Here is a 15,000-nt window from a genome sequence, read left to right as displayed (position 1 = left end):
TCATCCCGCCATCTCACTCACTGGTGAACAGTGAGAAAGTTGAATTTTTTGTTGATGTTTGAGAGTAAAGATTGGGTCAGATGCACGAGTGTAACTTGAGACGAGTGTGTTTGGGTGACTAGCCTGTCCCGGCTAATCATCTCCTCGGGGCTTAGCCACTAAATGGATCCTGAAATCCGAACTGTTTACACGAGGAAGTAGCGAGGTCTGTTTTGCATCTGCTAATTGCTTTAGCGTCTAATCGATTCATCTATGCAGCAAGAAGCGAAACACCATCACCATGGCAACACGTAGCTCCCACTTCAGTGCTAGCTTGACTTAACATAGCTTTTACATCACAAATTAATGAACTGACTTAGGAGGAAACGGTCGTTTATTCTCACAAGTGATCGTTTGACGCTAGCTTCGTTAGCTTCTTCGTAAAGCTATATCAGTGTTAATTGTTAAATATCCTATTTCTAGCAGTGGGTTGATTTTGTGCCCTTTATGTTGTAGCGATTAAAGGTGACACTCGTCTTACGGCTGTGTGATAAATGATGTATGATCATCGCTAATTTGCTGATTAGCCAGCAGGATGTTCATGCTATTCCCTCATTAACGTAGCAGCTAGCAGATAAAAGTGACGCCCCATCTCCTGGCGTCTCTCCTTTGTGTCAGTATTTATGTTCTCCGTCCCAAACCAGCATCTCCTCCTCCTCACATCCCCGCATACTCATTCTCCCCTCCTCCGTTCATCCCTCACTCCTTCTGCAGGGGTTTCATTATGCACCTCTGGAGCTGCTGTGGCTCTCAGCGGGAGGACTGAATCTGTCGCTCCGGCTCTCCTGAATGCCAGAGGATTAGCATATCTAACACAGACGGAGAACGAAAGGGCTGCTGGGAAAAGAAAAAAAAGAGAAGACGGAGAAGAAGAAGAAGAAGAAGAAGAAGAAGAAGAAGAAGAAGAAGAAGAAAGACTAAGAGGATACCAGCATGCGTGTCCACAATGAGCTTCTCCGGCGTGAAACACAGGAACATATGCAGAACAAGGGAACACACACACGGCTCTTTCCTGTAATTTTCCTTCTATTTCCTTCTCGTTTATCAGTCTATCCTCACTTCCCCTCCCCCGCTCTACACAAAGTGGCTTATGCAAAATTATCCGTGTAAAAGACATGTAAATCCATGCGAAGTGTGTTAAGAGATATAAGGACACACATACACACAAACACACACACACACACACACACACACACTCTTTGTTCAAAGTGGGTTTAAGTGTGTTTAGTTTATATAAACTGCGCCATCACAATACACAAACCTTTGAATATGCAAATGAATACTGGACACGCCCACATACTCCTGCGACCTGTAATATCACTAACGTAGCTACACAATTTGCTAACTGTGTAACATTAGCCACAATGTGGGATTTCAGTATCAGAGTCGGGACACTTCTGGCGGTATAATGTTACCGTGACAACCACCAGATGTCCTTTTCTAACGTTAGCTGATTGAGTTTCTGCAACATTTCTGTGTGTTTTCTGACATCACAGATCGTGTGCAAATGTAGCTCCGCCCTCCAGAGGTCATGAGAACGTGTCAATCATGGGGTCAGTGTGTATTTCACCTTTATTTGAGCTTAAAGTCTAAATCGGAATTGAGTGTAGCTAAGACACGCCCCTTTTTTTAGACAAACTCCGGCCCAAACTCTTGCGTCGTCTCTGATATGTTTAAAACTTAACTGTGCTCTGAATGTGGACACAAATCCATCGTCTTTACACACATGAAGGAATGCTAACCTGGTGGCATTAGCATTAGCATTATGTCTCCTATAACATTTTACACAGCTTTGGTAAACGCAGCGACCGCTTCTCTGATGTGTTTGTATTTTTGTAGAGAAGATGTCTCAAACACACACACACACACACACACACACACACACCACCCTCGGTCGTGTTCTTAGTGCCGACCCTCCGGTTGCTACATCGATTTAAGCTCGCTAATGATGAGAAATGATGCCATAACGCTGGCCGTTAAACCGCAGGGCCGCGTAACAAATGCGCTTCGGAGACCCGGCGTTTGTCTCTGAATAGATTACAGCGTGGCTTCAGTGACCTTAGATTTAATCTCGCTCTGCCTCTTTTCCTCGCCTTCTCTCTGTTCCTCATGATAACAGATCATCACTGCTGCTGCTTTTTACCTTCTGCCTCACCGAGTGCTGCTTTAGTCTCAGCAGGATCACAGCACCAGGGTGAGAGTCACATTCTGCACATTCTGCCTCAGGGCCACATTCACTTCAGCTCCAGATTGGTTTTTATCCACATCTGTTTTTACATATAATATAATAGTTGTATTAAATTCATCAAATAAGTCTTTTTTGCCATAATAATAGGGGGGGTTGGGGGGTTATAAATTATTTCACATATGAACGATTCCTTGGCTGCAGAATTAAAGTCTCCCAGCTCTCAGTTCTGCGTCACTCTCGATGCTGCCGCAGGTTCTGAAATGCTGAGATTGTTTACTGCCTGAGTTGTAAATCGTTTAGGATAAAAGCTGGAGCTAAATGAATAAATGTGAAGGCGAGGAGCCGAGAGGTTCATTTAGAGCTGCTGAGTGTGTTCCGAGTGGCTCACGGTCTCACCGAGCGTGTCTTTTATTTCCTCAGCAGGGTTGTGTAATGCGTCATGATGAAGACACGATGTCAGCTTTGAGTTTCTTCTAGAACTTCAGCTCGTGTTCATCCGGTGGAGAAAAAAATACATTTTGTATTAAACGTGCAGCGTGAGGATTGGTGAAGGTTTATTAACACGGACTGGGTGTTAAGTTATTACCATACAGACATTTCTGTATATTGTTTACAGCCGTGATACATAATTAAAAATAAAATAATTCAAATTTATACATTTACCATTTAGGATGACTCTATAACCTTTAGAATAAATTGTTTATATGTCATCAATCTGGGACTAGACCTAATCTGGGACTGGAACTAATCTGGGACTGGAACTAATCTGGGACTGGAATTAATCTGGGACTAGACCTAATCTGGGACTAGACCTAATCTGGGACTGGAATTAATCTGGGACTAGACCTAATCTGGGACTAGACCTAATCTGGGACTGGAACTAATCTGGGACTGGAATTAATCTGGGACTGGAACTAATCTGGGACTGGAACTAATCTGGGACTGGAATTAATCTGCGACTGGAACTAATCTGGGACTGGAATTAATATATTTATATGATTTATTTATCTACAATAACTAAAGTGTAAAGACATAAAACACATTTTAATTTTAAACCTAAACATCTCAAAATCTGTTTATTTTAATATTCAGAGTTAAATCTCTCTGTTTCTACTCAACTGGCATCTCTGGAAAATTGTCCGTAGTGTGTGAGTGTGTGTGTGAGTGAATGAGAGTGTGTGAGTGTGTGTGTGAGTGAATGAGAGTGTGTATGTGTGTGTGTGAGTGAATGAGAGTGTGTGTGTTTGCCCTGTGATGGGTTGGCACTCCGTCCAGGGTGTATCCTGCCTCGATGCCCGATGACGCCTGAGATAGGCACAGGCTCCCCGTGACCCGAGAAGTTCGGATAAAGCGGTAGAAGATGAACGAATGAATGAATGAATGTTTCCACTCATTACGTCTGTCCATTGTAGGGATTTGATGGTGATTTTACTGATTATTTCTGTATAAAATCACAAAATCCACCCAGTATTTCTTACTCTGTAGAAAAGTAGCGTCTCCCAAAAGGTTCCCAGAAATAAGATAAGAGATATGAAGGTAAAGCTGTATTCGTCCCACAACGGGGGAATTTCTCTGTCACAGCAGCAAAATATATAAACATTGTAGTGACATAATATAATGTAGTGTATACAACACAGTGTATAACAGTGTAGTGACATAATATAATGTAGTGTATACAACACAGTGTATAACAGTGTAGTGACATAATATAATGTAGTGTATACAACACAGTGTATAACAGTGTAGTGACATAATGTAATGTAGTGTATACAACACAGTGTAGTGACATAATATAATGTAGTGTATACAACACAGTGTATAACAGTGTAGTGACATAATATAATGTAGTGTATACAACACAGTGTATAACAGTGTAGTGACATAATGTAATGTAGTGTATACAACACAGTGTATAACAGTGTAGTGACATAATATAATGTAGTGTATACAACACAGTGTATAACAGTGTAGTGACATAATGTAATGTAGTGTATACAACACAGTGTATAACAGTGTAGTGACATAATATAATGTAGTGTATACAACACAGTGTATAACAGTGTAGTGACATAATGTAATGTAGTGTATACAACACAGTGTATAACAGTGTAGTGACATAATGTAATGTAGTGTATACAACACAGTGTATAACAGTGTAGTGACATAATATAATGTAGTGTATACAACACAGTGTATAACAGTGTAGTGACATAATATAATGTAGTGTATACAACACAGTGTATAACAGTGTAGTGACATAATATAATGTAGTGTATACAACACAGTGTATAACAGTGTAGTGACATAATATAATGTAGTGTATACAACACAGTGTATAACAGTGTAGTGACATAATATAATGTAGTGTATACAACACAGTGTATAACAGTGTAGTGACATAATATAATGTAGTGTATACAACACAGTGTATAACAGTGTAGTGACATAATATAATGTAGTGTATACAACACAGTGTATAACAGTGTAGTGACATAATATAATGTAGTGTATACAACACAGTGTATAACAGTGTAGTGACATAATATAATGTAGTGTATACAACACAGTGTATAACAGTGTAGTGACATAATATAATGTAGTGTATACAACACAGTGTATAACAGTGTAGTGACATAATATAATGTAGTGTATACAACACAGTGTATAACAGTGTAGTGACATAATATAATGTAGTGTATACAACACAGTGTATAACAGTGTAGTGACATAATATAATGTAGTGTATACAACACAGTGTATAACAGTGTAGTGACATAATATAATGTAGTGTATACAACACAGTGTATAACAGTGTAGTGACATAATATAATGTAGTGTATACAACACAGTGTATAACAGTGTAGTGACTAATATAATGTAGTGTATACAAACACAGTGTATAACAGTGTAGTGACATAATATAATGTAGTGTATACAACACAAGTGTATAACAGTGTAGTGGACATAATTAATGTAGTGTATACAACACAGTGTATAAACAGTGTAGTGACATAATATAATGTAGTGTATACAACACAGTGTATAACAGTGTAGTGACATAATATAATGTAGTGTAATACAACACAGTGTATAACAGTGTAGTGACATAATATATAATGTAGTGTATACAACACAGTGTATAACAGTGTAGTGACATAATATAATGTAGTGTATACAACACAGTGTAATAACAGTTAGTGACATAATAGTAATGTAGTGTATACAACACAAGTGTATAACAGTGTAGTGACATAATATAATGTAGTGTATACAACACAGTGTATAACAGTGAGTGACATAATATAATGTAGTGTATACAACACAGTGTTATTAACAGTGTAGTGACATACATATAATGTAGTGTATACAACACAGTGTATAACAGTGTAGTGACATAATATAATGTAGTGTATACAACATAGTGTATAACAGTGTAGTGACATAATATAATGTAGTGTATACAACACAGTGTATAACAGTGTAGTGACATAAGATAATGTAGTGTATACAACACAGTGTATAACAGTGTAGTGACATAATATAATGTAGTGTATACAACACAGTGTATAACAGTGTAGTGACTAATATAATGTAGTGTATACAACACAGTGTATAACAGTAGTGACATAATATAATGTAGTGTATACAACACAGTGTATAACAGTAGTGACATAATGTAATGTAGTGTATACAACACAGTGTATAACCGTAGTGACATAATATAATGTAGTGTATACAACCAAGTGTATAACAGTAGTGACATAATATAATGTAGTGTATACAACACAGTGTATAACAGTGTAGTGACATAATATAATTGTAGTGTCTACAACACAAGTGTATAACAGTAGTGACATAATATAATGTAGTGTATACAACACAGTGTATAACAGTGTAGTGACATATGTAATGTAGTGTATACAACACAGTGTATAACAGTGTAGTGACATAATATAATGTAGTGTATACAACACAGTGTATAACAGTGTAGTGACATAATAATGATATGTAGTTATACAACACCAGTGTATAACAGTAGTGAACATAATATAATGTAAGTGTATACAACCCAGTGTATAACAGTGTAGTGACATAATATTAATGTAGTGTATACAACACAAGTGTATAACAGTGTAGTGACATAATATAATGTAGTGTATACAAACACAGTGTATAACAGTTAGTGACATAATATAAGGGAGTGTATACAACACAGTGTATAACAGTGTAGTGACATAATATAATGTAGTGTATACAACACAGTGTATAACAGTGTAGTGACATAATGTAATGTAGTGTATACAACACAGTGTATAACAGTGTAGTGACATAATATAATGTAGTGTATACAACACAGTGTATAACAGTAGTGGACATAGTAATGTAGTGTATACAACACAGTGTATAACAGTGTAGTGACATAATTATGTAGTGTATCCAACACAAGTGTATAACAGTGTAGTGACATAATATAATGTAGTGTATCAACACAGTGTATAACAGTGTAGTGACATAATCTAATGTAGTGTATACAACACAGTGTATAACAGTGTAGTGACATAATATAACTGTAGTGTATACAAACAAGTGTATAACCTTGTAGTGACATCATATACTGTCTGTATACAACACAGTGTATAACAGTGTAGTGACATAATATAATGTAGTGTATACAACACAAAGTGTATAACAGTGTAGTGACATAATATAATGTAGTGTATACAACACAGTGTATAACAGTAGTGACATAATATAATGTAGTGTATACAACACAGTGTATAACAGTAGTGACATAATGTAATGTAGTGTATACAACACAGTGTATAACAGTGTAGTGACATAATATAATGTAGTGTATACAACACAGTGTATAACAGTAGTGACATAATATAATGTAGTGTATACAACACAGTGTATAACAGTGTAGTGACATAATATAATGTAGTGTATACAACACAGTGTATAACAGTGTAGTGACATAATATAATGTAGTGTATACAACACAGTGTATAACAGTGTAGTGACATAATATAATGTAGTGTATACAACACAGTGTATAACAGTGTAGTGACATAATATAATGTAGTGTATACAACACAGTGTATAACAGTGTAGTGACATAATATAATGTAGTGTATACAACACAAAGTGTATAACAGTAGTGACATAATATAATGTAGTGTATACAACACAGTGTATAACAGTGTAGTGACATAATATAATGTAGTGTATACAACACAAAGTGTATAACAGTGTAGTGACATAATATAATGTAGTGTATACAACACAGTGTATAACAGTGTAGTGACATAATATAATGTAGTGTATACAACACAGTGTATAACAGTGTAGTGACATAATGTAATGTAGTGTATACAACACAAAGTGTATAACAGTGTAGTGACATAATATAATGTAATGTATACAACCAAAGTGGATAACAGTAGTGACATAATAATAATGAAGTGTGTATACAACACAAGTGTATAACAGTGTAGTGACATAAGATAATGTAGTGTATACAACACAAAGTGTAAATACCAGTTGTAGTAACATAAATATATGTAGTGTATACAACACAAAGTGTTAAAATAACAGTGTAGTGACATAATATAATGTGTGTATACAACACAGTGTATAACAGGGTAGTGACAATAATATAAATGTAGTGTTACAACACAAAGTGGTATAACAGGGAGGGACATAATAATACATGGTAGTGTAATTACAACACAAAGTGTATAACAGTGTAAGTGACATAATATCATGTATTGTATACAAACACAAAGTGTATAGGAACAGTGTATAACAGTGTAGTGACATAATATAATGTAGTGTATACAACACAGTGTATAACAGTGTAGTGACATAATATAATGTAGTGTATACAACACAGTGTATAACAGTGTAGTGACATAATATAATGTAGTGTATACAACACAGTGTATAACAGTGTAGTGACATAATATAATGTAGTGTATACAACACAGTGTATAACAGTGTAGTGACATAATATAATGTAGTGTATACAACACAGTGTATAACAGTGTAGTGACATAATATAATGTAGTGTATACAACACAGTGTATAACAGTGTAGTGACATAATATAATGTAGTGTATACAACACAGTGTATAACAGTAGTGACATAATATAATGTAGTGTATACAACACAGTGTATAACAGTAATGACATAATTTAATGTAGTGTATACAACACAGTGTATAACAGTAGTGACATAATATAATGTAGTGTATACAACACAGTGTATAACAGTAGTGACATAATATAATGTAGTGTATACAACACAGTGTATAACAGTAGTGACATAATATAATGTAGTGTATACAACACAGTGTATAACAGTAGTGACATAATGTAATGTAGTGTATACAACACAGTGTATAACAGTAGTGACATAATATAATGTAGTGTATACAACACAGTGTATAACAGTAGTGACATAATATAATGTAGTGTATACAACACAGTGTATAACAGTGTAGTGACATAATATAATGTAGTGTATACAACACAGTGTATAACAGTGTAGTGACATAATATAATGTAGTGTATACAACACAGTGTATAACAGTGTAGTGACATAATATAATGTAGTGTATACAACACAGTGTATAACAGTGTAGTGACATAATATAATGTAGTGTATACAACACAGTGTATAACAGTGTAGTGACATAATATAATGTAGTGTATACAACACAGTGTATAACAGTAGTGACATAATGTAATGTAGTGTATACAACACAGTGTATAACAGTAGTGACATAATATAATGTAGTGTATACAACACAGTGTATAACAGTGTAGTGACATAATGTAATGTAGTGTATACAACACAGTGTATAACAGTGTAGTGACATAATATAATGTAGTGTATACAACACAGTGTATAACAGTGTAGTGACATAATGTAATGTAGTGTATACAACACAGTGTATAACAGTAGTGACATAATATAATGTAGTGTATACAACACAGTGTATAACAGTAGTGACATAATATAATGTAGTGTATACAACACAGTGTATAACAGTAGTGACATAATATAATGTAGTGTATACAACACAGTGTATAACAGTAGTGACATAATATAATGTAGTGTATACAACACAAAGTGTTATTACACGTGTTTAAAATGCGACTCTGGTTATAAGTCATTATTTGGCTCCTGAAAAGAGGCGTGGCTTCATTTGTGTTATAAAACAGCTGAATTTATGCATTGAAGATTTAAATCAGCTGGAGACCAGAAAAGTGTCATGTTTTCCCTCTCTGTGGAATGAAGTATATATATATTATATATAATATATATATATATATTTATATATGAGTATTATAAATCAGATCTATAGAGTATTATATATATCTAATTATATATATTTATAGATAGATATTATATAAATTCATTGGTTATATATATATGTATATATATATGTATATTATATATATATATATATGGTTATATATATGTATATATATAAATATATATATATATATTAGAATATATATATAGTATATAGGTCAATATATATATTATAATCTATATGTCTATATATATTATGTATCTAATATCTATAGTAATATATATCTATATATATGTTTATATAATATATATATGTATATCTATATTGGTATATATATATAAAAATATAAATAATTTATGTATATATATCTAGTTTATATATAAATATATATCTATATAATTTTATTATAATGTAAATATATAATGAAGGATATGTATGTATATGTATATCTATATATAAAGTGATTAGTAGAATATTAGGAATAGAAAAAAAATAGTTTTAGATAGAAAATATTTATATATTATATATATATATATATATATAATATATAATTATTTATATGTAATATATATAAAAGTGAGTGTTTTATATAGAAAGAATTAGAGGCAGAAATCAGGGAGAGAGTAGGGAGTCGAGAGAGAGAGGGATATAATATAGAGAGATAGATATGGTGAATATAGAGAGAGGAGAGAGTAGATAGCGAAGCGACGTAGAGAGATAGATGAACGTCGAAAGAAGAGAGGGGGGAAGGAAAATGAGGAGGGGGCGGGAAGAAAGAGAGAGAAGAGAGAGAGAGAGGAGAGAAGGGGAGGAGAGAGGGAAAGAGAGAAGGAAGGAGAGGGGAGTTTGTATATTATTATAAAATATAATTATATCATATAACTATTTATATATAACTACATATCTAATCTTACTATATAAATATTATATGTATATATATATATAAAATGTATATAGATAAAGTAACTGAGATAGTAAAGAAGGGATATATATATATAGCAGCGATAAATACTGATATGTAGTAGATATATAAAGAGAAATCTAGTAGATATAATGAGAAAGAAATTATCGTAGAGAGAATATATAAAATGTATATATAGAACGACTTATAGATAAGAAGGGAGATAGATATATATACTAGATAAATAAGTAATGTTATGAGAGAGAGAAAGAGAAGTCGCTCAGAGATAATATATAAATCAGGGCGGTCTCCAATAAGTTAGAGAGGTCGGGAGAATCTACAAGAGGTGAAAGAATGCTAGTGATATCTCACTCCGCTCTCTCTCTATCTCTATAGAATCTAGGTGTCTCTCTCTCTCTCACTCTCTCTCCTCTCTTTTGTTTCTCACGACGTTCTTGTCTCGCCGTCTCGTCACTCTGTCCTCAGGCCCCTGTGTTGTCCTCAGCCTGTAATAGCGTTGGCTATAACACAGGTCTGGGATTCTCAGGCTCTGTTCTTTGTCCTGCTCCTCCATGACACCTCGAGAAGATGGCGTCTGTGTTGTGCATGAAGATGAGAGAAGCTTAAATCTCTCCAGGGACGTCTTTTTTTCCGTTTCCTTATTCCAAAGCCAGAGCGAGCGTCTTTTATCTGAGACGACGAGTGCAGTCGCTCCGGCTAACAGACTTGCCGCTTTTCCGCAGCGAGACCGAGATCATACGCTTGTTATTCTCCCGGAAAGGAAAAAAACACGACAACGACAACGACACAGAAATCTGATAAATTGGTGCCACGATGTATTAAATTACGAATGTGCATGAAAAATTCATTGTAGGACGTCTTTCACACTCTGTGAGTCACTGCGCGTTTACTTTTATCTCGTTAAGGCGGGAAAATTTTGTTATGGAGGAGAAAAATCATGCCACATCATTCCTTCTCTCTCTCTCTCTCTCTCTCTCTCTCTCTCTCTGTCTCTCTGTCTATCTTTCATCCTTTTTTAATGGCTGTAGTAGCAGCGCAGTGAAACACACTGGAAATGAAAAATCACTCATCAGTGGAGCGCTTATAAATATTCATGTGCAACAGAAATACACGAGTCTGTTTCTCTGGATTCTTGTAGAGCACTTACAGAATTATAAAAACTCCAGAGTCTGAACCTGTGTGTGTGTGTTTGTGTGTGTGTGTGTGTGTGTGTGTGTGTGTGTGTGTGTGTGTGTGTGTGTGTGTGTGTGTGTGTGTGTGTGGTGGGGCGTGGGTGGGGTGTGTGGAGGCGTGATGTGTGTGGGTGTGTGGGAATGAGTGTGTGGTGTGTGGGCGGTGTGTGTGTGTGTGTGTGGCGGTGTGTGCTGTGTAGTGGGTGTGTGTGTGTGTGGTGACTGTGTGGGTGCGGTGTGTGTGTGTCGTGTTGATTGTTTCTCTAACTGCACAAACTTGTGTTGTGTGTTGTGTGGTGTGAGAGGAGAGCGAGTGGGGGTGTGTGTGTGTTTGTGTGTGTGTGTGTGTGTGTGTGTGTGTGTGTGAGAGAGAGAGAGTGTGTGTGTGTGTAAGAGTGAGTGTGTCATTAAGTGTGTCATTTCATCATTAAAGAATACAACATTTGTGTGTTTGTGTTCAGAGCAGAAGTGACTGCTGTGTCGTTCATGTTCGATGAGCACAGTGTTGTCTCTGCGCATCCTCTTGTCGCTCACATTCACACCTCACACCGCACACGGAACACCGCACACGGAACACCGACACACGAACCCCGCACAGGTAAACCACCGCACACGGAACACGGCACAACACACAAGGAACACACCGCACAACGGAACAGCGCACAACGGAACACGGCACACGGCACACGGCACAAGGCACACTGTCACACCGCACACGGTCACCACGCACACGAAAACGCACACGGAAGACCTCACACGTCACACTGCACACCTCACGCGCACACCGCACACGTCACGCGTCACAACTACACAACTGCAGCGCATTACACCCAGCACACAGTACACATTCACACCTACACACTCTACACCGCAACACCTAACACTTCACACTGCACACGCACACGGCACACACGCACACGGCACACGCACACCACGCAACACTCGCACCCGCACACTCACACCGCACACCGCACAATCGGAACACGCACACTGCACGACCTGCACACGACACACGCACACTTCACACCGCACACGGCAACAACGCATACACGGGCACACCTCCACACATGTGACAACCGCACCACGGCACACCGCACACGGACACCGCACAAGTGTTGAGACTCACACTTCACACCTCACACTTCACACCTCACACTTCACACCTCACACTTCACACCTCACACTTTACACCTCACACTTCACACCTCACACTTTACACCTCACACTTTACACCTCACACTTTACACCTCACACTTTACATCTCACACCTCACACTTCAGCTGGTCGTTACTGACAAACATTTACATATTTACATTTACATTTACAGCATTTGGCAGACGCCCTTATCCAGAGCGACGTACATAAGTGCTTAAATCTCTAAACCACAAAGAAGTGATTACATTCATTATTTATAATCTTTAAGTACTACAGCTACAGAGTCACTACAGCTACAGAGTCACTACAGCTACAGAGTCACTACAGCTACAGAGTCACTACAGCTACAGAGTCACTACAGCTACAGAGTCACTACAGCTACAGAGTCACTACAGCTACAGAGTCACTACAGCTACAGAGTCACTACAGAAGATAAACCACATAAAACATCCAGCTGATCCTCTGTCCATTCAATCAGCACTGAGCAGACGGATAAAGGACAGGACAGAGTCTCGGGAAAAAAATAAAGGCTTCCTGAACCTGTGGGAGAGAGAGAGAGAGAGAGAGAGAGAGAGAGAGAGAGAGAGAGAGTGAGTGAGACAGAGAGAGAGAGGGAGGGAGTGAGACAGAGAGAGAGAGGGAGGGAGTGAGACAGAGAAAGAGGGAGAGAGACAGAGAGAGAGAGAGAGAGAGAGGGAGTGAGACAGCGGGAGGGAGTGAGAAAGAGGGAGGGAGGGAGGGAGTGAGACAGAGACAGAGAGAGAGAGAGAGAGAGAGAGAGAGAGAGAGAGAGAGAGAGAGAGAGAGAGAGAGAGACGGGATTTCAGAGATGTCGGAGTTGAAAGAGCGTCTTGATTGAACGAGCTGATTTACAACAAAAGGCATCAAACGTGTTACATACAAAATTTCTGAAGCATTTGAAAGCTCTATAGAGAAAAAAGAAAGAAGACAGATGGAGAGAGAGAGAGAGAGAGAGAGAGAGAGAGAGAGAGAGACAGAGAGAGACGTCTCTGCACTACTGTTTTGCCTGAGGTGTCCTTTCAGCTGTCTGTCCCTCCAGACTCAACCATCATAAAGCAGAGAGAAAGAGAGATAACATGAGAAAATGGAGAGATAGAACATTTCACTTACATACACACATAGACAGAGAGAGAGAGAGAGAGAGAGAGAGAGAGAGAGAGAGAGAGAGAGAGAGAGGAACAGTTAGGAATAATGTATTTAATATTTAATATCTGTTTAAATTTAATTATTAAAGTGTAATAAAAGACACTTCAGTATTAATCACACAGATGTTACACTTAGAGCTTCTTTACAGCAGGACCTTCAATTTCCAAAGAACTCTTAAAGAAGTGTGTGTTTGTGTGTGTGTGTGTGTGTTTGTGTGTGTGTGTGTGTGTGTGTGTGTGTGTGTGTGTGTGTGTGTGTGTGTGTGTGTGTGTGTGTGTGTCTGTCTGTGTGTGTGTTTGTGTTTAGTGTGTGTGTGTGTGTGTTTGTGTTTAGTGTGTGTGTGTCTGTGTGTCTGTGGCTGTGTGTGTGTTTGTGTTTAGTGTGTGTCTCTGTGTGTGTGTGTCTGTGTGTCTGTGTGTCTGTGTGTCTGTGTGTATGCATCTGTGTTTGTGTGTAGTGTTGTGTGTAGTTTCCTAACCCTAGTTTCCTTCATTCACTCATAGAGTGAGAGAGTGAGAGTGAGTGAGACAGAGAGAGAGAGTGAGACAGAGAGAGTGAGACAGAGAGAGAGTGAGACAGAGAGAGAGAGTGAGACAGAAAGAGAGAGACAGAGAGAGAGTGAGACAGAAAGAGAGTGCGACAGAACGAGAGAGAGAGAGAGAGAGTGAGTGAGAGAGAGAGATCAGATATTGATTCTGATTATTTGGAGTGTTTGGGTCACCCACTTCACATTCCCCAGGGGGCGGAGCTACACCAGAGCCCATTATGTGATGTCACTAGCGAGTCCTGCTGTCTGAGTGTCTGTCAGGTTTACAGGATAAACACATGCTACCTTTCAGTGACTTTCAGCCTCAGCAGGCTTAAAGCTAGCTAATTTGACCAGGGGTATTTGGGGGCGTGTACATATTTGCATCTCATGTATATTCATATATCTGTGCATGTTTAAAGAGTAGAAAGGTGTAGCAGTGCTCTTAATGCTTTTTATTGTGTGAATTGTGCAAATCAAACACTGATTGCCAGTTCATTTTTAAG

At 37.4% G+C, this 15,000-nt stretch overlaps 1 protein-coding gene across 1 annotated transcript in view; it reads left to right on the top strand.

The window, feature by feature from the left end:
* fbrsl1 (fibrosin-like 1) overlaps positions 1 to 15,000 on the top strand; it is a 209,315-nt gene that overhangs the window by 121,314 nt on the left and 73,001 nt on the right. The window lies entirely within an intron of this gene.

Source organism: Tachysurus fulvidraco, chromosome 9 (genome assembly GCF_022655615.1).
Source record: "Tachysurus fulvidraco isolate hzauxx_2018 chromosome 9, HZAU_PFXX_2.0, whole genome shotgun sequence".
NCBI lineage: Eukaryota > Metazoa > Chordata > Actinopteri > Siluriformes > Bagridae > Tachysurus > Tachysurus fulvidraco.
This window is presented reverse-complemented; position numbering and strand designations above follow the sequence as displayed.